Source organism: Aythya ferina, assembly GCF_964211825.1.
Source record: "Aythya ferina genome assembly, chromosome: 3".
Lineage (NCBI taxonomy): Eukaryota > Metazoa > Chordata > Aves > Anseriformes > Anatidae > Aythya > Aythya ferina.
The window spans coordinates 8,924,539-8,951,700 of record NC_140298.1 but is presented as its reverse complement, the minus strand read 5'-3'; the positions used below and the strand labels follow the sequence as shown (position 1 = coordinate 8,951,700).

Below are 27,162 nucleotides of genomic sequence, written 5' to 3'. Positions count from 1 at the left end.
ACACAGCCTGTGTCTGTGTACACTCAGGAAACAGATGAGGCCCATCAGTCCGAGCCCTCAGCTTTTGAACCCCCTAGGCCTGAAGTCCTTGAACAGCTCACCTGGAGCTGGGCTCCAACTTCCTCCTCAGAGGGCCTCAGCTCACCATCACGCTTTCCACTGAAAGCAGCAGCAGGGGATGGCTTAGGCAGCCCTAGAGCAGCACGGGCTCGTGGGCAAAACAGTCCCTGGGGCAGTGCCTGCATTAAAAATCACATCAGCGTGCTCGTCTGGACTACACATCTTGTGTCATTTAGTCTGAGGGTGATCTGAAATACTGTTGCATGGCAATCAACAGCTCTCAGATAAATATTGCTAATATGTGGGGAAGCCTTTACTTTTTTTTTTTTTTCCTGTATTATTTCTACAGGTGCCTGAAATGACTGCAAACTATTGCATCAACACTGTGCCATTCCTTCCCATGCATATCTAAGTACAGCCTATCCCCTTTGTAACGTTTTGTCGTTCCATTGAACCAAAAATACAAATAATAGGGAGAGGGAAACCATCCAACAACCTCACTTTCAGCTTCCTGAGTCATTTAGCCTCAACTTGAATTTTAACTACACAGTCAGACAGCAGCACTAGCTGTTACATCAGGGCTTTGGAAGCAAAGGGAAGGGAGGAGGTGAAGCAAGCCCAGGAGACAGCCAAGAGGAAAACATCTTTAAAGCTCCCCTGAATCAGTGACACTTACCTGTTTGTTCTGTTTTATGCCTCTGGGTTTCTCTGAAATGGAGAAGAGCAATTATGAAGTGACCCACTTTCCTCCTGTTTAGCGTAAAGAGGAAATGGGGGGAAGGGGAAGAAGGGGAGGAGAGGAAGAGTTGCAGAAGGAGAATATCAAAGGGGAGAGAGAGGAAAAGAAACTTGCAGAAGGTAGGAGGGTAAATTGTGATGACCCAGTTTAAAGGAAGAGCAGGAACTAGACCTACTAACAGTCAACACCTTCCCACACGCTCCAAGGAAAGGAAACAGCAAGGGAGAGGAACAAACCTATTGCTCATAACACTTTTTTGTGCTACAAGCTCATTACTCCAGGACAAGTCTTGCACAGGGGAAACTCCACAGCAAAAGAGGGGACTGCTCCCATCAGCCGTTTTTATCTGCTGGTTGCAAATTCCAAAGGCGAGGTCTCCATTTCCTCCATTCCCTCCCTTAAAACCTCACACAGTATGACCAGGTGCAGTCAGTAGTGCTGCACCAGTTCACGCCAGCTAAAACTGGTGAAATAGATAACGTAGTAAATACACGTATTCTGTGGGTGGCAATTATAACCAGAAAGGAAGGATTGTCCCTCCCCTCATCTCCAGGTGAGTGTCACCAGCCAGCTTGCTGAACCCACCGCAGCTCCACCGCTTTCAAAGCCTACACACCACGAATTGCACTCCTCTGTTCTGTAAGTCTGCTCACAGTTTGAAATAGCTGGTGTTTCCTGCAAGCAAGCAATATTCCCAAAAGTATAACCACGTTTTAAGTATACAATAAACCAGTGGCTTAACTTGCACTCACTTTAAGCTTAGTGGTCAAACACAGTATATGGACACAATTATGTGGGGAACTGCAAATAAATTAGCATTGCTTTACTGTATTTCTGTCCTCACGGAAAAATTAGGCAAAAGAAACAGAACTGTTTTACTCAGTAGACTGTTAAATTTAACAGTGATGGGACCTTAAAGAAGCCTTCAAAGGACAAATTTTAATATTTGTTTTCCAGCTGCTATCCCACATCTGTGTTGTTGTTTCCAGAGGCAGAAACTGCCCACGATGCTGTAGGGCAGTGAGTGCACGAGGCACCGGCCTGCCACGGCTGCTGGGAGCTCAGGGTCCCTGCTCCAGTCACTGGCTGGGTTTCAGCTGAATGTTGAGAGTTTGTCCCTGCAGCTCACGGCTTGAGGCAGTCAGAGCTGGACTCCAAGCACCTGGCATCTCCCTCCTTTTCCCAGGCTTGGAGGTAAGCCCCGTTTGGGAAAAGCTTTACCCAAACAGGCCTTACCTGTGTGGTGCTGCCAATGCCTGGCAGTGCAGCCGAGGGAGCAGCAAACAGAAATGCCTTGTGCCTTTAGGTGGCTTCAGGTCTGCACAGCAGCTAGGAGGGGCTTTATCCCAGGCTCGATGTTCACAGCTCTCAGTGCAGCTTTCTGTCCTTTCTTTAATCGGCTGTTAGACAGGTTTTGAAATGGTTCCCAAGCTAAAGCCACACACACAGGAGGGGAATTCAAATCCAGTGAGGAATTATTTTATTAAAGCAAAGACTGCTTTAATGAAAAACGGAGTTGAACCCTTATTGTGTGTATACCCACTTTTGTCCATAAATCACAAAACAAAAGGTCCTATTGCCCCTTCCTCGCATCCCATACCCTTGTCACTCTCTCTGAGCCTGGTGTGACTTTCACAGAGCCTTCTTCTCACATCAGGAATAAGTTGAAGTTTTATCATGCATCCTGGTAGCACTCCACTATGGGGCTGATTCTGACTGTGGAGCTTCCTCATGCTACAAGACACCTTCCTAGGAGAAGGAAGGCTCTCTGTCCCTCCCTGCCATGCTTGCTGGAGTTAACCCAGTTGGCGGGGATGTTTCCCTTCTGTCACCTCAGGGTCTACAGCTCATCCCTCTGAGCCTGAGGACAGCAGCCTCCTTTTCAGCTGCTTCCCATGCCTTGCTGTTGGGCCTGGCCTAAAATCCCCATTGGCAAGGCTCCTGGAGACCTCAGGCCAGTCACACCTCCTTGCCAAATCATAATCCCCAGAGATTTGATTATGCTGTGGCTATTTCCCCTTTACGCGTTGGATAATAGATGTTAATGACTGGCATGGTGGGAAATGCCTCGGTCAAAGCAGGCTGCGTAGCTGTGGGAAGGCACCCAGCCAGGGCTGCGCGACGTGGGGTCAGCAGTGGGCACTCAGATCCGCTGAATACTGAAGTCCTAATTGTTCATCAAGCAGCTCATCAGGAATCAGATACCAAAGCACTTTGGGATATGGCTCTGCATGTCTGAAAGAGTAAGCAAGAAATCAGTGGGGACTCGTCTCCAAAGGTTTATGTTAAAATCTTATTTTCAATCTCTCTACTTTTGAACAGAAGCCTCAGAGGAATCTTGGCTTGGTTTGAATTGGAGCACCCTATTATCGACAGGTCCTTAGAAAAGGCCAGAGATTATATCTGGAGAATCTGAAAATGCAGAGGAAAAAAAAGTAACTTGGGCCTAGCTACTCGCTCAGACTTGACTAGAAGCAGCCTGGGGCACACAGATGCACCTGCCGCTGATGGCCAGAATTCACTGGTTACATAAACAGCAGTAAATTCCACAAAATGATTAGAAACTGGGCATAAAGGGCTCAATCCTCAAACTGCTCCCATTGCCCAGCCTTTTAGAGTCTAAGTCCGGGAAAATGCAGAAATCGGAGAGGCTATGAAATGTTCACTGCCAAAGCAGGCACATTTTCTCCTCTCCTTCTTTGACTAGATCAATTAGGATTTATTTCCCATCCACATACTTGAGGCACAGATGAGCAGCACTGGATAAAGAGGGTATTTCCCTCTGCTTAGAGAAAATGGAAATGCCTGGGGCAGGTGGAGGGGACCGAGGCAGTCTCGGTGTTACATCTGACTTGGGGAGAGCTCGGGAGTGAACATCCAGGACCTGGTGGCACTGCTCAGCATTTTGGCATTGCGCTTGCTTTCTGCCTCACTGCACAGCTCTGCAGCATGCAGGCATGCGGGCTGGAGGCTGAAGGTGATTCTACGAGCAGCCAGTGAGCTTCCACTGCGATCAGACCTCGGACTGTGGACAAAAAAAAGGGCTGTTGTTTCCTCCCTGCTAACGTGCTGCAGGCTCTGCCCTTCGCTGGCTCCTGGCTGGTAAGACGGGAACCCACAGCATGGCACTCACACACAGCAAAGCATGTTCCCTGTCTCATTATTCATGGGCTGTGCCCACAGGTACTGGTTGTTCAGCTTCCTGAACATTTGCCTGAATAACTGGGAGGGAGCTGAATCATTCTTAGAGCAAATTCCAGTTTTCTCTCTCTTCCTACTTCATTTTCAGGCTTCACTTCTCACAGCTCTCCTGTACCCAGCGTGAAATGAGTGTTTAAATACTATCAGATAGAGTCAATAAACTCCCAATGTGTTTTTTTTCTTTTTTTCTTTTTTAATACCATCCTCCAATGATGTTAGCGAATCAGCTAAAATTGCTTAGTAGCACTTATTGCGACAGAAATCCCGGCGCTGTGGTGCAAAAGGCTGCCCCCCTCTGCATCTCCCGGGGTAGAGGCATAGACTCTCTCAGCTTAAAAATAACAGTAGGAAAGGTAGCTGTTCCTGCTAAGCTGAATGGGCAATGTTCGTGATCCATTTAATGATTCTGCCTTCTGTTGTTTTATTGAAATACCTGATTTCTGCTGCAGCAGAGCTTGAAAATTAATCTGAAATGGAACCCAGTTTTCTCACTGGAAACCTACCTCTCCTCCTCCCACCCCCTCCTTCCTCTGTCTTCCTTTTGCCATCCCTTAGCCCTCTTTCCCGAAGTTATGCTGCATTTTACTTTGCCTTCACTGCATTTTCCTCCCAGGCTTTTGACACCAGGAGCCAAATTCATCCCTGCTGGTATCCAATGGACTGAAATTCTTCTCAAAGGTATTATTCAGCTGAATCCAGGCGCAGCCAGGATTTTGCAGTGCTGGTGGCTTAGTCAGAACAACAGTTTATAATTTCTCTTTCGCTTCCCTTATCTCCCATCAATATGAATAATTAATAAGACCTAGTACTGCTCTCTTGAAAATCGTACTTCATTTCAAAACCACCTATCAGACAAGCTGTCTGAAAATTTCTTCTGAACTTTCTGTGTGCACTAGGAACTCTCAAGGCACAATGCATGCACATGGACAGCCTGGATTTCAGACCGAGCTGTGCTCTGGGATTCCTCCTGCCATCTGCACTGCATGCCGAACTGAAGTGGTGGGTACTCTTACCCCATGAGCGGGCCGGGAAAGGTTTGCTTTCCCAAACTGCCATTTCTGATGCTAAATCTGTGCCCTCGTCAGGCTGAAGAGGGCTGCTGTTCCAGATCCCTCGCCTAGGAGGGGGGGTGTCTGCAGAGCGTTAATCTTAGGCTGCCAGGCTGCCTTTACAGCCCTTAAACCTGACAGGTTCTCTCCTTCCCTGCGGTTTTCATGTGCACAGCTCATTAGATACTCTAATGCAGCAGGGAGCCCCTCTTGCCTGAGAATTCCTTTGTCGTATATTTAGCAAACTTTTGACTGTTTCCTTCCAAATGAGACTGAAGGACATATTTTCGTAGGAGAGGGTGAGAATTGCAAAGCACGATCTGCAATCACGTTTTTCTGTGGGGAACTACAGAGCAGGGGAGGAGGAATCACCGCAGCTCTCTCCTTCCCCCCCGCGCCTTCCCTCCCGTCCCGCCCCCACCCCCGTACAACCATAACACGAGATGAACGCGCTCCAAAATACAGCTGCATTGCCTTCCCTCTCTTCCGGTTTTCCCTGCCATGGCAAAAGGGAGAGAAAAAAAAAATGATTAGGGTAGAATTATCGCTAATGTGGGACCGATGTTTTGACTCTCTGTCATCCACAGACTATTTAGAAAAGCCTTTAGCAGGGTGTCAGAGTTAAACATAGCCAGTGCTCGGTGATTGCTCACAACAGAGGCTCAGGCGGGGAAGACGGAGGCATCTCTGCTTGTCTGTAGGTCTGGATGGTTCCACAAGCGAACGCACGAAGGCTCGTGGAATGGAAAGGCAGGGATAGCGGAGGTTACGAAAGAGTGTCGCACTTCAGATGCAATCCCCATCCTTCATTAAAATCCCCATTAAGAGATACCTTTTACAAAAAGACAACGTTTTGTGTGAAATTAAATGATTTCCTCCCCATTAGAAATCACACTAGAGACAGCTCCATTTGCTCCAAATTAGGTACGCTCTGAGCGAATATTTTAATTAATCCGTGATAAATAAGCCAGGCTCTTTCCTGGAACAGAATTACCGTTTTCCTCCTGGCGGCAGTGGGATGTTCTCTCTCTGCCGTGTGCACGCACGTCTCTGCGCCTGGGCTTTTATTTTTATTTTTTTTTTGGTCTTATCTTTCTCTCTCTTATTTTTGAACCTGTCCCTCAAATGATCGGTTACAGCACATGTCCTTAACCGTGGATTTCCTTGTGTTTGGCTGCTCTTACTCGGGGGGGGGGGGGGGGGGAGTGGGGGGAGATGAGGGGGAACAACCAGACCAACGCACTCAGACCCCCGGAAGGATGTTCCGAGAAATAAAAAAGAGGGAGAAGGAAGAATTTGCACATAAAAATAGAAGCCCACGTAGACTGGCCATATATGGAGTACCGGGGACTTCGGAGGGATACCCTCTTCGGACCACCCCTTTGGCGGAGGAAATGGCTGCAGCGGGAGGCCCCCTTCCCCCCTCCCCGGGCGGTTCAGCCCCTGGCCATGGGGCCGGGGCCGGGGCCGGGGCCGGGGCCGTGCAGGGGCGGCGGAGGGGCGGCGGGGCCTCCTGGCCGCCGGAGCGCGGTGCGGCGGCGGCGGCGATGACTCAAAGCCGCCCGGGCCCCGCTCTGCCCCCCGCCCGCTCCCTCCTCCCCTCTCCGCTTCTCTTCCCCCCCCCCCGGCCCCCCCGCCGGGGAGGGCTATTAAAAGCTGCTGACGTAGGAGCGGACGGCCATCTTTGATGAGGGCACGGCTCCCGGTCCATTGAAGAAGGAGCCCCGCAGGTCAGCAGCGCTGTCCTTGCCTCCCAGCTGCGGCACCCAGCACCGGCCCCGGCGGAGCGCTGCACGGACACAGGTACGGGCGGGGGGGCACCGGGGGCACCGGCTGCGCAGGGGGGAAGGGGAGGGGGTGGGGGCCGTGAAAACGAAGCGAGAAAAGGGGGGATTTAAGGAGGAATCCGCGCGGCGTTTTGTCCGCAGCCTCTCGACTGCCGCAGGGCTGGAGGAAGGCGAGGGCGCGACGCCGCCAGCCTCATCCACGGCTGGCCCAGGGGGGGAGGGAGCCGAGCTCTGCTTCTCCGCCGTGCCGGGCTGCCGCGGGGGCGCCGGGAGGCCGGAGGAGAAGGGAAACAAATAAATCTCCGTTTGTTGCGGGAGGAGAGCGGGCTGCGGGCTCCCGGGGGCTGCGCTGCGGCCGCGCGGGCACTGCAGCGCCCTGCCCGCAGCGCGGACAGCGGGGAGGGGGCTTCAGCACCACGGACAGCGCCGGGCGCCGACCCCCCTTCAGCACCACGGACAGCTCCGGGGCTCGCCCCCCAGCTCCCGCCGGGCTCTGTCCCTTCAGCACCACGGACAGCTCCGGGGCCGGCCCCGTTCAGCACCGCGGACAGCTCCCGGGCAGCCCCGCGCGGGGCCCGCCGCAGGCAGAGCGCAGGCGGAGGCGGGCGCGCTGCAGAGCCCTGCGGCTCCGACACCCCCCCAAAGACACAGACACACACACACACGCACACAGACACACACACACACACACACAGACACACACACACACACACAGACACACACCACAACCCCCCCCACACACACCCCGTACCGCCCCCAGCCAGCTCTTCCTCGGACGGGACCTCGGGCACGAAGCGTTGTGGGTTTTATGGTCTGACGGTGCCTCGGCGCGATATTTTTTTTTTTTTTTTAATTAATAATGATGATAATAAAACGCGTATAGGGCGGGATGGCGGAATGGCACGGCGTTCGGCCGCTCTCCCAGCCCGCTGGCAGGTGGCCTAAGGGCAGCGGGGTTACATAACCCTCGGTCTGGGGGCTCTGCAGCCTTGGGACAGGGGCACTGAGCCCCCTACACAACGCGGCGCCCCCAGCTCCCCCGGCCCTCTCCCCTCCGTCCTTCCCGCTGCCCAGTTTTCCCGTTCCCCTGGGCGCAGCTCGCTGCTGGCAAAGTTGGGAACTTTGCCGCTTGCTGCGGGGCGAATAAACAAGGGGAGAAAGGGGGGAGCGGGCTGGGCGTCCAGACATTGCGCCGCGTAGCTGCGTCAAACAAGGGCCGCGGGATCTGCCAGATTTACGTGCTCGGCTTGAGTAATTGCTGCTGGTTTCATTCCCAGCTGAAAAGGGGGCGGGAGGGGGGGATGGGGGGGGGAAGGCTGGTCTGCGGTGGAGCCCGGGGGTGGTGGAGCAGCCCCGCAAACCGTACCTGGCTGCAGCATCCACAAGGACGTGCCTGTCCCTCTCCTCTCTGCGCCGTCCTGGCTCTAGGCATGTAGCAAGTCTCCCAGCACCACGCCAATGAGAGGCTGGTGTGGGGCAGCCACTTCTGTGGGGTGCCAGGGAAGGGCTGGGGCCAGCCGGGAGGGCGCAAGTGCTCCAGAGGGTACGGCTGGGGAAGCAGCTCTGTCCCAGGGCTCCCGTCTCCCTGCATGTCGCTGCATCATGGCCAGAGATGCCAGGCTAGGGGAAAAGCAGCAGCGGTTTTCTGTTGCTTCTGCGTAGTGCAGAAGGGGTCAGCCAGGAGGACACCGCTGAAGAGTTTGATACCTAGGGTGAGTAGTGACAAAAAGCCTGCAGAAGCCACCAAAAAAAAAAAAAAAAAAAAAAGAAAGAAAAAAGGTGCAAGCAGGCCCGATTGGAAAAGCAAGAGCTTGAGACTGCCACTGAAGTCAAGAGGACATGCAGAAACTCAGCGTGTTATGAAACAAAATGCAGCTAAATAGCAACCCCCAAATAAATGCAGTTTAACTTTCTTTCTACAACTAACTAGAAAATTAGAGTGGGATATCCAAGAGCAGTCAGGACCAGGCTCTGTTACCATTGCACTCACGGGGGCAGGAAAATAAAGAACAGCAGAATCCAGCCGGCACTGAGCCCTCAAAATACATCTAATGAGACACAGCTCCAATTTGCAGATTTATTGCACTGGAGGTGGGAGCTGCTTTTCAGGTCAACAGAAAGCTTTTCATTCATTTCCATACGCTTTGGGCATGGCAACAAATAGCACGATTAAATTGCTAAGGCAAATAAAGCACGGTCTATGCCTAATGCTTGCACTGCTTTAACTGAGCAAGGTAACTAATCAACATACTTCCCTCTTGGTATTAACAACTTAAGCAATTTTTAGGCTTTTGTGTCACAAGGCTACAGCTTCTGCATATATAGCAACCCTCGGGGAAAAAAGGGAAGTATATTGCAGAGTGCAGAGCTCACTTTGTTAACAGTTTATTTTCTGAGGAATGTAGGAAAGCCTAGGAAGAGAAGAAATTGGTTTACATTTACCCTAGCTCTTCACACAATTACTCTTTTTCTGATAAATTTTCCTGAATCTCTCAGAAGTCTTTATAACATAATCACAATACTTTCATTTATACATACCTAAACACAGGCACGCATACATGCATTTCAGAGATTTCTAGGGTTAGAAGCCAGGTAAAACCACAAGAAATGTAGACTGACTTTGACCTTCACTGTTTTTCTACCCGTGAGGTTTCCTCCACCACTACAAATGCAGTCACCTTTGGGCTGGGCGAGTGCCAGGTAATCTGTAACAGTAGAATTGTTTGAGCTTTTGAGAGCATCTAATGGAGAGAAGAAAAACGCATTGCTTGAGAACTGCAGCAGGATGCAGGGCTCAGGCAGATCACAGTTACCTCCAGGAAGCTGGACTTTGGAGCAGGCACAAGGGCTCACATATCTACTCCTGGAAGCATTGAATATAGTTTGTCGAGGCCATCAGTTGTCAGAGAATAGTTAATTTCTTTTGCCTCATCATTTTTGAGCCTTAACAGATATCTGTGCCCTTAGTTTTGATAAACTCTGGCTTTCTTCCTTACTGACTTTGCAGATTCAGCTCCTGCATCGAATTACAACAAACACCGAAATAAACAAATTGTGTTCCTAGCTCTCGTCTATCGCCCCTTTGTTACTCCCTCCACAAATACACAGCTACGCACTCCCACCAGCAAAATCTGCCTCTCATCAGATGATAATTGTCAATATGCTGTTCCACATCCCACTGCATTTTCTAGGACTTTGCTTTCTACAGGGTACAAACAGAATGCAACTCCATAGGCTCACAGTTGTTCCTTCCTGCTTTACGATCATCCTATGGCTGATGTTGTGAGACTCAAAGTGCCTAGAGCATTAGTGGCTTGCAGTGGCCTAGAGGAAGTGTTTGGACCATTTGTCCTGTTATTCAAGAATGGAATTTAGATTTGTCTTTACATCTATCATTGTTTTTGCTTGCTATTTCCTCCTCTCTTACCTCATCTTTGTCCCCATCTGCAATCTTCTCTTCCTTGTTTTAAAGAGCACCATGATGAAAGAAACAAACTTGGACAAAGCATTAAGACCCTGATGGGCAGAGAGCTGAGTGTGGACTTCTGATTTTGATCATTCCAAGGTGTCTTATCCAAAGTTAGATGAAATCAAGGAAACTACTTCCAGTGGTGACTTTGGATGAGGCTCTGAATAAGCTCGTCAGTCAGGCTGCGTGGTGCTAGAGATAAGCGCAGGGTATGGAAAGCATCCTGCTCCCAGCAATGGGCACATATTGATTAGCCCTGCAGTCCAAGAGGAAATCCTGCATGTCCTTTTGTGGGACTTGTAACAGAGACCATATTTAGTAGTTTAGGTTTTTCAAAGGGAAAAAAGTGATGTGGATATATCCCCTCTGAATTGTAGTGGCATACTGTAATATTAAAGATAATTCAGTCATTGCATTACGTATTTTTCCTTTTCTTTCTCCTTTCTTTCTTCCCCTCTCTCCCCCTCTCTCTCTCTCTCTTTCTTTCTTTCTTGAGAGATAAGGTATCTCATTCACTGAAGAAAGCTGTATTCTAGTACAAGCATGGGGAGAAGAAAGAAATACCGAGTAATTAATCATGATGGCTTCATGGCTGTTTCTGGCCTTTGAAAGCTTTTAAAGCTTTTTTTTTTTTTTTTTTTTTTTTTTTTTTTAAACAATGCTCCATTTCTCTTTTTACATGGGATTGGGTCACACTGTCGATTGCTGTGCATTGGCATAGGTGAGTGCTGCGTTACACTGCAGGCTGATGAGTTCCTGAGCTGTGGCTCACCATTCATGTTTTAAAACAGAAAGCCGTGTACTTGCTGAAGGAGTGCTTTTTTTCTAGGAGCAGAAGTATCTCGAAATGGTTTTCCCCCAAACCCTATTTGTACCAGTCTGGTTTTTCGTTGTCGCAGATTCTCAGGCAACATTCAAGTAGCTGTCTGCCTCACGAATGCTGACAGCAAGCAATGATGAAGCAGTGGAGCGGGAATACTGCACGTTCTGGCTTTATTTCAGGTTGGGTTCTGCTGCACTCTGCTGGTGTATAACTTCAGCAGAACTTTTTCGATGGCATAAAACCCAGGAACACAGTCGAGTTTTCCCCAGGTGCACATTTGTGTGCAGAAAAAGTCAGAACTGTATAAATGAATGCGTAATAAAATGAAACCTGCACTTTCAGGTGAATTGATGTGGTCTGATTTCACAGACTGCATTTCCTAGCAGCACTCATTCATTCTTTCCCCATTGGGAAGTAATGGGAAGTTTTTGTGCATTCCAATAAATGCACCGGAAAATTATGCACCTTCCCCCAAGTCCTTTAAGGCAGTATTTTTAACTCTTTGGCTACTCAGCCACATTACTGGTGTAGTAGAAGTATAAAAAAATACAAAGTCAAAGCAAAGTCTTTACTGTACACATTTCTAAATCAGAAAGAGGAGAACTGTTTTTATACATTTGTATACATTATAGTATACCTTGTGCTTTTAATATGATGGAGTTATTCTACCAGAGTTTACTGTCAGAATGCACTAGCAAAATTATAATTATCGGAGCCTGCGTTGGTGCTAATAACTAAAACATATATCCTAGACCATGGTTATAGCAGGATGCTTCATGTATGTGATTTTAAAAAATTATTGCAAGATTTCCAATTTCTTATTCAAAACCTACCAAATGACAGGGAGGTACACATACAAAGGCCCTACAGAGTGTTTGCCGGGGCATGTTTGCAATTCCCCATTGATCACTTTCATCTCCTACATTTTGTTTCATCTCCTACATTTTCTCAGTTCTGTATTCTCACTAAAAATCCCAGGCTGCAAATCTCCAAATGCTTTTGCAGTCACTGGCCTGCAAAAGAGACTAGAAGTCTACTGCAGAGTGGGCTGAAAAATGAAGGCTCTGATCACATCGCAGCTATGGTGTTTGTCACGAGTTCCTCACTTGTTATATTACTCTCCACCCCAATAGAGGAACTCTGTTTCTTCGTTGCAAAACATTTTTACCAAAGTAGATTTGTTTTTCATATAAACCAGCAATTTGGAAGATGTGCCAATTGTTCCTTTGGTTCCTTCCCTCTTCTGGAAATTATAGCTCACGGTGGAACTGCACACACACCAGTTCATTGATCTGCCCTACAGAGGTAAACATTTCCCCTAGCTACTCTAAAAAATGTCACGAAACAAAAGTATACTTCAGAAGAGCTGATCTGTCAGAATAGCGTTGCCATTCACTGATTTTTTTAAAACAGGAACAGAAGTCTTCCATGCATATTTAAGTATCTTTTAAAAGAAAAGGTACTAAAATTAACTTCACCACGCTTCAGATGCAAATGAAAGTTTTCTTTCCCCCCTCCGTGTCAGTATTTTTGGTTCAGTCTGGTTCCCATTCACATCCTTAGACACCTCACCATTTACCTCACAGGGCCTCAGACGAGCTGTCATTTCTGTAGGCATGAGGGAGTCGCTGTTTGATTCAGCCCTGCCTTGCTCCTGCCTGGCTGGCCTCTGTTCCACCTGCGCACATGGGGACGCACCTTGCAGAGCTCAAGCAGTGCTGACCCCGTAGGTGACCCACATTGTTCAGTGTGAAGTTTCTGTTCTCTATGTGTTAGGCACAGCCATCTCTCAGGAACGATTTGTTCTTGCAGGAAGCACTGAGAAAGCTGTCACAGTTTGTGTAGACTAGGGATGTTCAGTCATTTTAGCTTCAGATATCGTTGTTTAGTGATTCAAGCACAGGGGCTGCACATAGAAAGCTGGGATTCAGATGGAAGTATCACACACTAGATAAATAAAACCTTTGTCGAGTGCCTCAATTACCTTCACTTACAGAAGAAAGAACTGAGATGAAAACAACTTCTAGTTTGCATTCCACAGCTTCAGGTGCAGGACAAGCATCCCATACCTTTTGAAGGATACTTTTATGTGTGTTGGAGCACAGCAGTCTCCACTGCCTCATGTTGGTGACCCAAAAATTGATCCATGCAACATTCTCCCAACGTGGGTGTGTATCACTTCTTTTGCCTTGAAGGGGATGGTACAAATGATTGTCCCCTAGAGGTGGGTGGAAGGCTTGGCTGGAAGGTGCCAGATAGTCCCAGGGCATTCGTACCACATTCGTGGCAGCAAGAGGAGAAAACAATCTCAGGCCAGAGGGCAGGTGGAACAGTCACACATTTGCTTGTGCTTCTGTGGCCAGACGTAACACAACGCCACAAGAGTGGGGCTGAGCCCTTTTTGTTCAACAGTGCCGGTGCCAAACTGGCAAGGCGACAGCTGAATATACAACCTGGACATGTTTCGTGAATATTTGAGCATTTCAGCCAAACATTTGCTTTTCCGGAGAGCATTCACCTAAGTGACACTCAAGTATGTGAAAAGCCCTCAAGAAACAAACCGAGGTATGTGAAGCCAATTAAACCAGAATTCACTGCTGACTTCTAACAGCCCTTCTCCCCAGAGAAGCATTTGTTTTATTTGCTCAGCTGTATGGGAACATGTATTGGTTGCCTAACCTTTTGAAGGATTTCCTACAGGTTTTTGCCATTAAAAACATGTTCTTGAGATATGGCACCCATTTTTCCGGTTCTTGATAATATACATCTTTTATTATACGAACAAGAGTAGCGGGGACAGAAAGGCCAACGGCAGCAAATGGTTTTAAAATGCCTCTTGATGAATTCATGAAGGGGATTACATGTTGGTGGTCACAAGAGACTAGCCCAGAAAAGGCAGCAAGTCCCTTCAAGTCTGATTTTCCTCAGAGGTTTTCCTTATTTAAAAAACAAAAAAAGAGAGAGAGAGAGAGAGAGAGAGAGAGAGAGAGAGAGAGAAAGAGAGGGGAAAAAAAAAAAAAAAAAGAGGGAAAAAGCAAGCAAGCAAGCAAGAAAGCAAGAAAGAAAGAAAAAGAAAGATGGCTCTCTGCTCTGGTGGAGGCTTGTCAGTTTAGCTCATTTTAGGGTTGAGCACAGCAAGAAAGAGACAGTGGAAAAAACCCTGGAGGCGCCAGGAATGCACTGAGTATCATTTATAATGTTCTAGACCACTTTTGTAACGCAACTGTAGGGCCATCTGCATGCCTCCAATTTTAAATATTAGCAAGGTATTTTTCAATCATTGCATTGTCTACTTCCTTTTTTCTTAATTAACTGTTCTGAATGGTACCAAATGCTCCTGGAACAACTTCTAGACTCCAAAGATGATTTTCTGAGCCTGGTAAAAAATAACTGACGTGCATTTCTGACAGGCTGACAAATAATAATGCAAAGGAGCTGCAGGCACCACAAGACCAGGGTTAGCTATGGTAGTATCCCAATTCCCAGATTAGTGCCCAGGGCACTTAATGTGACAGTATTAAGCCGGATGATAGGTGGTAGCATGTGACAGAAGAGCCTAGGAGCACCTCTTGCCCTCTTGGAGGCCTCAGTAACTCTGCTGCCTTTTTGTTTCTTGGGAGTTTGTGGTCTCTTCCCAGTCCCACCTCACCTCACCCAACCTCAGCTTTCTGCTCTCTTTTTATTTCCCAAATGCCGTGAGGGAAACCACCCTGCCAGGAGATGGAGATGCAAGGAAAGAATTTACAGCCAGGATACGGTTTACATGGTCAAAGCACAGCAGGGACTTGAATCAAAATCTAGTCTCCTTGAGACATAGCCACCTGGACACAGCCTCCCTCTGTTTTAGCGCTTTAACAAAAGTAGAGTCAGGGAAGCCAGAGGGAGATTCAGTGATGAAAACAACACTGCGTTGCTCAACCCTATCTTCATTTCTCTAGGTCATATTGAGCAGCAGTCTCAGCAAGCAGCGTGGTACCTAACAGCCCCATTCAGGACAGGGGGGTCAGAGTGCTAGTATGGACAGAAGAGGGTTTATACACCACAGGGCACATGTAACAGGAAGCGGCAAGCAGGGAAAGAGTAGCAAGACAGAAACAGTGCAGGTGGAGATGAAGATCCGACTGGGCTCCTCACTACATCAACACCATCAGTGCTTCCTTCTCCTTTGCCTGGTCCTTTCAATAAGAGGCCACACGAGGTTACTTACCAGTAGCCCCCCAAAGGCTATGGGGCTTCTCCAAATTAACTGCTTCTGCAGCAGTACAACTATCCAGTCTTGATTTCAAGAATGCCACTGGTGGAGAATGTGACAATGCATGCTTTTTAATTGAACAGTGAAATCCCACAAGTTTTTCATTGTGGATGCAACCATTTGTCCGCAAAGTTATTAAATTGCTACTTAGATTGATGAGAAGCTACTGCTGCTCTGCTATGATTTTCCCACTTTCACTCCTATTTCTTTATGGAATAATACTTACCTTCCTCTTTACTGTTCATATTCTGGAGAGCTCTGTTCTTTCCCAGTCAGGATCTCATTATAGTTCTGTTCCTTGCTCTCAGAAAGTCTTTTCTTGCACTTAAGAGACTACAAACAAAGCTTTTAAAAGATTCCCCAGCTTGGCAGGTGATGAGGTAAAGCAGGGATCCAGTGGCCAGGCCAAATTCTGTGATGCTGGGAGATTAGACCTTCAAGTACAGGATGTGGGACTCCAGAGCTGTTTACAGATTTCAGTTTCTTTATCTTCTTTTCAAGGTCTAGCCTGTTTATGTGGTGACATCTCCAAGAGGTAAGTTGTACATGTAGATGATCTCTGGACAAAATACTCTTCCATTCATGCCTGCAACCAGAATTTATTTCTCAAAACAATCTACTTTCCGTAAGAAGTTAGAGTACCTTCAAAATTTAATAAAGTTTTCTGTTATCATCAAGTTAGTGTTTCAGAGACACAAAGCTGAGCAAAACATTAATGACTGCTATCTACTCACTGCAGTATTTGAGACAAGCACACTCATTCTGCAGCGCTTACATCAAAAATAAAAGCAAGCCACTGTTTGTGATATCACAAGGCAGAGCCCAGACTTTCTCATTTAGCTAGAAAGCCTAAAAAAAGGCACTCTTTTCAAGCGTGTTAGAAATAGAAGCCTATTTTAGAAGAGACATGAAGTTATCAGTGCAAATTAATAGCGCCAGATGGGGGGTTAAATTACTGCCTCACAGCTGAAGTCATGAGACAGAACGAAAGTGGTAGACTATAAAAAGGGCATCACCAGAAGTGATGAGATCCCACTGTGAGGTGGGATTTGTGAATGCCATGCTCATGCTTGTAAGCAGTTGCTCAGATGAATGGGTTTACAGGCCACAGTGCAGGAGAGACAGGAAAAAAAGTCACAGTAATTTGAAAGCTCACGTAGGAAGAGGAAGTCGCTCACGTAGACTAGGAAGAATGTTTTCTCCTACCTCATCCTCACTTCCAGTGGGTAAGAGAAAGAATACTCCTGCTAACTATGTACAGGGCAAGGGAAAAAATGAGGAAGCATCACAGAAAAATGTTCTGATACTGAGTATGTTTTGTGAACATACTGAATGTTCACAAAAAGAACATTCCTAAAAACAAGTAAGGACATTTTTTCAGGCTTTTAGATGAGAATTTGGAATATCAGTGTCCTGTGGCATAAAGGCCTACAGGAATGCACCAGAAATACTTGTGTAGACTGTTAGCAACCAGAGGGCTGCAAACCTGCCGCGGGCAGGTCCTCTCAGCCAGAATTAGCCCTTCTTTGTCTGACAGACCATGCCTGGAATGAGACATCCTGCAGAGCTGAAAGAGCCAGAACAATAGCTACAAGAAAAGGAAATTGTTTCGGAGGCAGGGCACTTCCACTTTCAACCGAGCATATAGTCCCAGAGGCTTAGCTGGGGTAAACCAGCACAGCACCACTGCAATCAGGAGAGCAAACCTCATTGGCACTGTGTGGAGATCCTGACAACAACTGACTTAAAAACACACTTTAGGAGGAAGAGGAAGGTCTTTCTGGCAGTAATTAAGCACTTTTTAACTCTATGGACACAACAACAAAGGGGCCTATTCCCAAAGCAAGCCTCTCAAGTGCAAAAGCATTAATAATGCATAGCTGCAGCATGCAGAAGACAAGCTGTGGAGCTGCTCCTCCTTTCCAAGGCAAGAGCAGTGTGAGCCCAAGCACACGGTGTGGGGTGGAGGTTCAGGAAGCATTGAACACCATGTCTCACGTGCACTTGTTGTCTTCTGCATGCCACTATGTACATCCCCTGCCTAAATTTCAGGGTTTATAACAATTTAATTCACTGACTGAGCAACTAGGCAAAGAGCTACGTACACACAGGCATGCAGTGGATCATACAAGGCAGGAACAGAGCCTATTCTCATCTGGTTGAGCTCACTAGGAATTTCGCTATGAATCACGTGTCTGAAGGAGAACTTGGCCAGGTCCTCTCTCCAAAATGGCAGAGCAGAACTGAGTCACCTCTACTGAATCAGTTCTTTCAGTCCAGAGCAGGAGCAAAGCTGAGAAAAATGTCTCATCAGCACCTTGGTAATCACACAGCTGAGATACTCTTAAGGCACATCGCAGCTGAAGAAGCAAGAGAAGAATTCGCAGCGTATAAATTATATAGTGAAACCCCCATTATCTTTCTGACTTTGGGGATTGCTCACAACAAATTGTGTTTTTTCTTGACTTCCTTCTCATTTGAAATTATTTGTTGAATCGTTTCAGAGAAAACCATTTCTAGATATTCAGCCTGCTCTTTGCACACATTTGAAGCTCCACCAATGCTGCATTTCTTCAATTTCATGTGCAGAGCACAAGGGCTTTCTGCTCCCTTACTGCATGTGCAAAGTCTGCAGATGTGGCAACAGTGTAAAGCCTAAGTTTCAGTCCAGAATTTGCTCACTGTGAATATTCTTAATTAAACAGTTTTTAAAAAATGATGCTTTGGCGAGTATTACTTTGTGTAATTTGGTCCACAAGATTTTTGATAGGAGCCCGAAAAGTCCTAAAAGAGTCAGGTGAAATGATATTTTGAGGCACCAGGAGGATGCTATTAAAAACGCAGCTCTGCAGTTGTAGGTATGTTGGTCACATTTTCTCAGCTGAGCTATCACATCCAGCTATGCAGAAATAGCAACCGTCTCCAGCAACAGTCACAAGAGATGCTGCCCCCAAAGAATCACACTGAGCAAAGAATATCCAGGACAGTGATTTAGCTTGTCTGGATTATAACTTCCCTCACAGAAGCTTTACCATTGTTAAAAGGCCTCCTAAAGGAAGACGACAGGCTATTCAGGTCTGCCATGAGTGAAACAGAGCAACAAATGGCAAGTGCAGGCAGGCTGCATTATAGGATGACGCTGTTATATGAAATATTCTAAGTTGCTGGGGATACTGGAACAAAAGCATTCAATCTGAATTTTAGGAAATCGCTTTCTCTGCTGCCGTGTGTTTTAATATGGGGAAGAACTGCAAAACTGGCTTTGAACCATTGAGGTAGAAAAAGTTTTTGTTGCCTGGTTGACAAGTTCATTTTCATGAACTCGTGCCTAAGAATCACAGATGGGACAAGACACGCAGAAGCATGAGATCAAAAAGCACACCTCTCAAGCCAGAGGTGAGCTGCATTGACCTGAGATAGAGATTTGGGATCCGCTATGTAAAATTTGTTATTGAAATTGTCAGGACCTGTTTCTCTTCACAGGAAGAGAAGATGTGTGCATGTGGACTTGTAACGGTCAGCAGCAATCTGGCATTCTTTGAGCAAATTAAACACACTGCAGGACTGCCAAATACAGATGGACCGAAGGGAAATGTCCAGATGTAACTGCAGATGTCATAGGAAATTAAGCCATTCACTTGTGTTTGTGATTCAAGAAGTTCTCTTTCTAGGTCAGATGACAGTTTAGTTGGCCATTACTGCAAACATCTCTGACTGTTCTTGAAGTTTTCTGCTTAGAATTCACAAAAAAGCGCAAAAGATAAGCACCATTTTTTATGAAAAGCACATTGTAAAACCATGTGAAGAATTAACTTTATAAAGGTTAACAATGAAGGGAGTAAGATATTAAAGGATGAGATTTTCTAATACTTAATAAAAAGATAAATTGAAGAAAAGAGTTGCAAACATTTCTTGCCTCTGTGAAAAGCAATACTGTCTGTTTTGCATACGTGAAAAAGAAAGCATTTGTTCTTGTAAATAAAATTATTGCTTGTGATTAATTAGATTTTTGAGTAAACTACCAGTCAAGTTTACTAATCTGTACTGTTGCTGTGTCCTGTGGCATTATATTTTAGTATAGATGTTATCTGTAGGTAACCAAGAGACAAGCAAATATAATGCAGAAAAATTGTTTGCTTAATAACTCAGACCAGCAAAGAAAATAGAAACATTCTTCAACTAGTGCTGCTGAAATTAATTTATTTCATAATTCATTTACTCACTCTGTGTGTGTGTCCATTACTGCTTAACTAGTTGGCATTTCCAAAATGAGGACATTTCCATTATATGTTAACACTTGAAAGCTCAGAATGTGAAGTACTGGGGGAAATTCAACATTTTAAATGAGAATTTTAACCCACTTTCTACCTAATCCAATACCAAAGAGAACACAACTTCCCTCCAGAGGTAATACTATGGCATTTATTTTAGTAGCTGATTAGCAAGCATGTGTACATAAAGTGTGACAAAGCAGTCAGAACTCTAGCCACTGAAAATGCACATTTGCTTTGCTAGTAGATAGAAAAGGAACCATTTTTGTCAATGCTGCAAAAAGGCTAAGGATAATTTTAGTACTTGTGCTTTATTTCATTTTCTGCAAAGCTTCCATTTATCTACGAAATTAAGAGCTTTAATCTTAGTGAGATTTTTGATCATTATTTGATGAGTTTATAAAATTGGTGTACTGCACATTTTGAACAAAATTGAAAACTTTTTTTTTGGTTAGTTTCTTTGCTTACTCGTGCCTGTCTATGTATCTGGCAGGAGTCTAGTTTAACTCCTGCCAAAGAGTCTACACTGCTGAATGACATTTGTACTGTTGTTTAGTCCAGCCCCCTTAAAGCATTTAGACTGATTATAGACTGCAGAGCCAAGAAATACTGATATACAATCAGAACTGGAGAGAGAAGAGGACAAAGTTTTGCAGCTTGCACTTCGGAGATGTTAAAAAAGCTTTTCTAGTCTCATAGCTTTGGAGCTGGAAATGTAGTCAAAGTGGGAAATGTTTACATCTCATGTTTAGACGGTATCAAGCAGATGAAGACTGATTGGACTTCCCATGGATGAGCCATTTCTGGAGATGACACATCAGATGTCTGGGATAATATGGAAGCTGTGCTTGGCAGCCTCTAATACATGTTCCAGTCTCTTCTGGAAAGAGCATTAAGCATGAAGATGCATGGCCTTGAACGTTTTATAGGCTGAAGTAGTGAATGCTGTGCCACGTTTCAAAAAGGACCATACTTCCTTAAAAAGACAAACAGTTGGAGAAATCATATTTTAATACTGATGGTCCTAATGAATTGTTTATTTTACTTGTATCAAGATACACATTTGTAGTTGATCCCTTATGTTGCCTTCTGGGTACCTGCTCTGGTCTTAGGCTCTCAAAGGAGAAAAGCACCCACTGCAAAGGCTGTAAACAGGTCCATCAAGGGTCCAAGTCTACATATTAGTCAGGAAAGATTGCCAAGGTTCTTGCAGGGAGGTGATTTTGGGAATACCTGAAATGCCTCTTGTTTTAGGATCTTCTTCCATCTAGTTTTTGAGTTGATCGCGGTTTGAGATTGCCCTTGCTCTCCAGGAATGGATAACTACTGAGGCTGAGAGGACAGGTTCCTTCCTTCCTTCCTTCCTTCCTTCCTTCCTGCCTTCCCTCCTTCCTTGTTTTCTTTCCTGGGTCTGGGCAAGAAGCTGTTCATGCCATGAATTTCCATGGATTTGCCAATAGGCCTTTAGCCACTGGCCGATAGTGTTCCCAGGTGGTTATGGTCTTTATGTCTGAAGAAGTAAGGCAGTAAATCCTATAACTCGTTGTTTTTCTTCTGAAGTGGGTCTAAGTGACACAACACCAGTTTTGGGGTGGCTCTGGGTTTGGTAGCTTGGGCAGGGACACCTAGGGCTTTCCTAATAGTTCAGTGATGGCTCAGGAGGCAGCCTGTCTGACAGGCCATCTCCGTGTCTCACCAGTACTACCTTTGCCAGCCAAGGCCAAGTGCTCCTCGGCAGTGAATGAAGGAGCCTTCTCAGCAGTCCAGACATGGCACGTGCCTTACCTGGTCAAGCTTCACTGCCTCAATTACGTTAATTTGGTCCTGACCTAATGCTCCCAGCTCTGCAGTCCAGCATGTTTATTAATTCTAGCAACAAGCCTTCACATGAATTTTGTTGTTACACTGGGATACAATAAGGTCAAGATATATGGCTTCTACTCCGATCTCCATATCCGTGCTATAAAACATTGTGTTTGTTGTGCTTGTGTTATTGGTGAGCTTGTGCTTAGTGCTTAGCTTAAGGCCTATTGAAATGTCCTGGAAATACAATAGACCCTTTAAGCTTTGGGGTATATTTTTAATTCTTGATCCTGTTTTGAGTCAGCGGAGATTTGGAGCAGGAAAGCTTGCCAAAGACTAGGATTCCTATAGCATCAGAAATTTCACTAACCTACCTAAAATAACTAGGAGAAATCTAGTGGATGATCTCACTCCTGACATTAATCAACTTCTTACCAAGGACTGACGGGCTGGTCTATTGTTTTCCTCCTCAGAGAATGCTATGCATTCCTCAGAAGATGACATGGGTTATGATGGAGACAGGCAGGCTCCTGTTGTGCTGCTGCCCAGGGAGTGCCACGGTTCAGCAGAAAGTTCTCTTTCTGAGAACTTGCTCCCCTTTTACCAAAGGGGGAAATTATTTGATATTGCTGAACAGGGAAAGTATCTGCTTTCAAAGAATGCTTATTAAATATGAATAAATATTGATCATTTTCATTATGAATAAATATCTGTAGTTAGACAAGGATCTACTAAGATGTGAGATTTATGAGCTAGAATCCGCGACCACTTGGTTCATAAGAAAGACTTTGTTGCTTCAGCAGAAGTGAGATCAAATCCTCTGAGAAAAGGTCTGCAGGAGTTTATTTTTCACCTTAGCTTGACAGGGGAATGATCTTTAGAGTTTTTCATTACAATGGGAGAGCCTTGTTCCAGCCTCTTATGCCAAGTCCTCAGAAGAGATCTGCTGCTTTAAATGCTTCCCTCAATGAACCCAGCAATGGCTTAGTTCACTCAGCCCAAGGCACTTCCCTGCTTTCCAGCAGTGAAGAAAAAAAGAGGAGAGTACAGAACGCTTCCTTGCAAGCTGGCTTTGCTTTCTTAAATACAGAATTCATCTAAAAGTAATTTTCCTCATTTGCTAGTATTAGCCACAGATACGGCTGTTTCCGAATGCCAGGACGAAGTTTTAAATCATGGCCTCTATTTCTGAGGTGCCTAAAATGCTGAGAGTGAAGCTAAGGCTGCCTCACAAACTGCTGCCAGATGTCTACTGGGCATTGATGATGGTTTGTGTCCATCTAGGGCCTGTCTGAAGTTTCTGACAGAGATTACCCTCAATGTCTAATGAAACCCGAGAATGTAATTAGTCTTTTTTGTGACTCTGCTCTTTTGTGTTACTTAACCTGGATTCTAGGCAGCTTCATGGCAAGGAAAGGAGGATGTAGGGAAAAGGGAAGAAAATAAATAATTAGTCAGCCTGCCGTTGTTCCTCTCTACATCTGGGCTCTGAACAGAAGCAGGGCAGAACACAAAACCTCACTAACAGCTGCAGGGTTCCTCTCCCAAGGAGATGGGGGCTGCCAACCCTGCCCCCTCTCCCTGCCCACTGCCTGCTACCCCCTCTGCTGCCCAGCGAGGCCATCTGGGTCCCACAGGGCTCCAGCGCCAGCTCCTGCAGCAGTTTGCACAGGCTGCGGCAGCTGAGAGCAAATCCCCAAGGCAGAGGGCTTCGTTGCATCAAATATTAAGATGGATACTGCAGTATGCCCTCCCTGCTTTACTCCTGCCTGTGTTCAACACAGAGTAATCTTCCTTCTCAGCCTCTTCACTGCAACCTCAGAAGCAGTATTTGCAGGGAGGATTTGTGGGTATGGCTGCGAGCAGTGGGACAGGGGAAAGGCATCCGGCTGCTGGTGGGGCTGCTGGGGAGCAGAGGAGCCCCAAGGGCAGCTCGGGAGCTGGCTGTGATTTCAAGTGCAAAGTTGATTGAGGCAGACTGCAACCACCTCCAGCACAGCTCCTGGGCCTGGCACCCTTTGGGGTGAGTCTCTGCACGGCCTGTATTCATCCCCCAGGCTGACACGGCAGCTCCCAGCAAAAGAGGGTCAAGAAATGCAGCAAACACTCCATGATTAATCAATACGGAGCCTGAACTAGCAGCGAGAACAGGTAGGTGCTGCAGACAACGTGAAGGCTGATGAAGGGTTTGCAATATATCCCTCTGAGGAGGAGGGTGCTCCTTTTTCTTTGGCAGTCATCCAGGTCCAGGAGTGTAATAAACTCCACAAATAGATTATTTTTCTTTAAAAATAGAGCATGCCCCTCCCACAAGCTCCTTAAATAAATCTCTTGCTCCTGTTCTTCTCTTGAGCTCAAGGTCACTTGGAAGTACAGCCCTTTCTCTAGCATGTAGGTAGCTCATCACACAAGGGAGGAGGGCAGAGAGCCTGAGGGCTGTAACCATGGCCATGCTTGCTGGCTTTGCCCGTTGCACGTCTTACGTGGGCTAAGGACTAAGCCTGGGGCATTTCAGACAATGGTTTGGCTCTCAGTAACTGGCCTCCATGCTTACAGGGGCTGAAATACAGTTACAGAGTAGTCTTAAGGCATAAATTGTTTTAAGAGACATAAATTATGTATTTTTGTCTCAACAATGGATTTTGTTTTTCATTTGCTTGAACAAAGGACTTTTATCCTACCAGATGTGTCCAGGCTAGATGTCCTCGAGATATGCTGTTTAGATGCATTTTCAAAGCTTGAGAGGGTAACTTCGTTTAAAACTGTGGTCTTCGATTTACCTGTGGGTTAAGTGTGCAGGCAGCAGCTGCACTACACAATCTCTTAGACTGCATGGATTTTCTGCAGTATGTGTCATTGGGGATTCGTGAAGGAAGAAGCCATCTCCCTCTATGCATTCCCTTATTGAGAAATACGTGTCAGTCCTGTGAAAGCAGTTCAGTCTGAAATATGTAATCTGAGCAATGTTGCTTACAGAAATCAAGCTCTGTATCCAATGTGAAATTGTTCCCACGTTATTCTTCGGTCCAGGATGAAGATTTGCTGATTCTTCATCCAGAAATGTACATTAAATAAAACACAAGAAAGCAATGATTGCTTTAGGTTGAAATTGGTTTACATTCAAGTGGAGTTCATGCCCCATCCTACTGCCTTTACTCACAGGAGTAGTATCTATAAATATATGGTAAATGAGGTCAATATTCTTGATTAGAACTTATTTTACTGAAGAATGATTTCATTAGCAAGTACTGTTCATGTCTTCAAAACATTCCCGTTTTTAAAAATCCTCAAACATATCCACAGAAGGGGTTTTGGCTGTAGTGAAAGAAAAGTGCATCCCTATCAAAACCTGAGAAGAGGGCTTTCTCTGAGTGGGCCTCAGAGGAGAGACACACACCACATCCCGATCAGTTCCAGCAAATCACTTGAGTGCACCATCTGCTTATGTTGCCTTGCACTGAACACTGACCGCATGGCCACTTGAAAGGGGAAAAGCACCTCGCAGGGCAGAGTTTCCTTATTTTCCAGTGTTTGCTCTCAGACACTGTACCAATCCCCAGATCCCCATTTGGGGATGTAACTAGAAGTCACTTACTGATGCTGGATGCACCTTTCAGGATGCCTGCTGCCGTCCCTCTTGCTTAGACATTTTCTCATTTCACGGACCGTGCTGGGCCAGATGTGCTCAGTTATGACCTGTACACCCCCAGCTCCGTCTCACTTTGCCCTGTGGTCCTTGTCATGCTGCAGTTTTGCAAGCAACAGTGCCTCTCGCTCCCAGGCTGCTGAGGGCTGAGTCTGGGTGAGTCATCTCTGCAATGCTCTGGAGGAAGCACTGCTGACAGTCGCCTGTCCTTGGGAAAAGCTCTGCTCTCATTTAGAAGGCCAGAAAAGCAGGCTGTCTCAGCTGAAACTCAGAACTTCTCTGGGTTTATGCTCAGGTGAATGAGTGCAGGTGTGCCTAAATAGGTGTGAGTCTTACAAAGGTCGAGGTTGGATCATTTAAATGTTTAGAAAAAAATACAGATCATCTGTGACTATTTATCCATTGCAAGGAATATTTTATTCCTTCATTTCGGCATGGCTATTTAAAAGCCTCTGGTCTTAAAGGCCCAAAGTCACCCGATGTAGCTCCCAGTGGTGGCAGAAAAAGGTTTATGGATTTAAACGAAAAAGAATTGGAGTTTTCATTGCCAAGCAGTGAAGCAAAATCCCTCTGCCCTTAGCAGTGTTGCACACACTCTGCTCCCCAGCTTGAAATCTGGAGCTGTAGGATATTGATAGTGAGACTGTGGGAATAACCAAGCACAGTGCAGGGGAAATTCTCTATTTGCTGAATTCTGTGACTTGTTCGTGACCAGACTGTGATTGCTCTCAAATGCCAACACTTATTTTTGTGCTGAGTTTGTTCTCGCCATTGCTGTTGGTTGTACGTGAACTGCTCTCAGCCCAGCATGCTGCTGTGGTTCGTCATCTGTCAGCTGAGCAAGTGGGTTAGTTTTGTTTCAACAAATGCTGTAGCCAAAGAAACTGCTTGGCTATGCTGTGTGTACACCTTCCCATGTGATCCTCACTCTGCGTAGCTCCAGGTGTGCTTTCAGTGCTTTCATGCCTTAGATGAATGTAAGGCAGTCTGCTTTTTTTTTTTTTTTTTTTTTTTTTTTTTTTAAGTACTCTTTCCCCAGTAAAAACACTTCTGTTTCTGTGCTACAATGGTGAATGCAGCCGAGTCCTCTCTTACCGTCAGCAGTAGCTGTATCTGCATACCTTGGAGGAGATCTGTGCTTTGAATATTAAAGGTTTCCCCATATATCTCCATGCTGCAAAGTAGTTGGCACATCGGCTTCCTGATAGCCAGGCTGCCGGAGCCAACAACCAGTCAATTGTCATTTATTTTATTTACATGATCAAATTTAATCCTGTGGTTTATTGCTCAGCAGAACCCTCTGAGTCTCATGCATCTCCTTAGGACTCACCCAGCTCACACCTTGCCCAAGCCTTTCCCCCACAGATTGTATCACTGCCTATTTCAATATATCCATCTCCCTTAATGAACATATGAACTTCAGTGGGGAAAAGGGGGAGTTTTGCAAAACATTTTTAAGCTGTGACCTTTCAGGGCCATCATCTGTGGGCTTACTAGATTCAACCGATAACAACGCAACCATAAGACTCAGGGGAGGGGTAATATTCCCACATGGAATTGGAAAACTTTCTACTCCTAAATACAGATTGAAGAGAAAAGGCTAGAAACCAGAACAGACCATCTTACATGCCTTTGCAGACCTTAATTCCCTCACAAACATGTGTAAACCAAATAAAAGGAACTAGCTAAATAAAAATCCCCACACAGAGAGAAAGATTTTGATCCTCTGTTCGGAAAGGATTTTGCAGCCTCTCTGTTAATCTGCTGATCACGTGGCTGAAAGCGATGCCCTTGAGGCACAATCTCGCCTGTTGTGGAGTTGATTGGTCAACAAAAAAAGAAAGGGAAAAAAAAAGGATAGAAGTTGTGCTCCTGTATTAGCACGGCTAAATCCTCGCCTGCAAGTCTGGGTAATCTTCGGCGCACTGGAGGAGCGTGCTGGATTTTTTCATCAGCCTGTGAAGGCTGAAATGGACTTCAGAGGAAAGAGAGGTTTCTAAATCAGCCTCACAAGCCTGTAATAAATAATGAGGAGTTCTCATAGCCTGCATTGGGGAAAGCT

The 27,162-nt window shown here is 46.0% G+C and overlaps 1 protein-coding gene across 2 annotated transcripts in view; it reads left to right on the top strand.

Moving 5' to 3' along the window:
* Positions 1 to 6,694: 6,694 nt before the first annotated feature.
* Positions 6,695 to 27,162, top strand: part of SNAP25 (synaptosome associated protein 25) — a 61,764-nt gene continuing 41,296 nt past the window's right edge. For both annotated transcript variants that reach the window (XM_084515893.1, XM_084515894.1), the window contains exon 1: positions 6,695 to 6,852. The gene's annotated coding sequence lies outside the window, so the exon portion shown is untranslated. The remainder of the gene's footprint in view (positions 6,853 to 27,162) is intronic.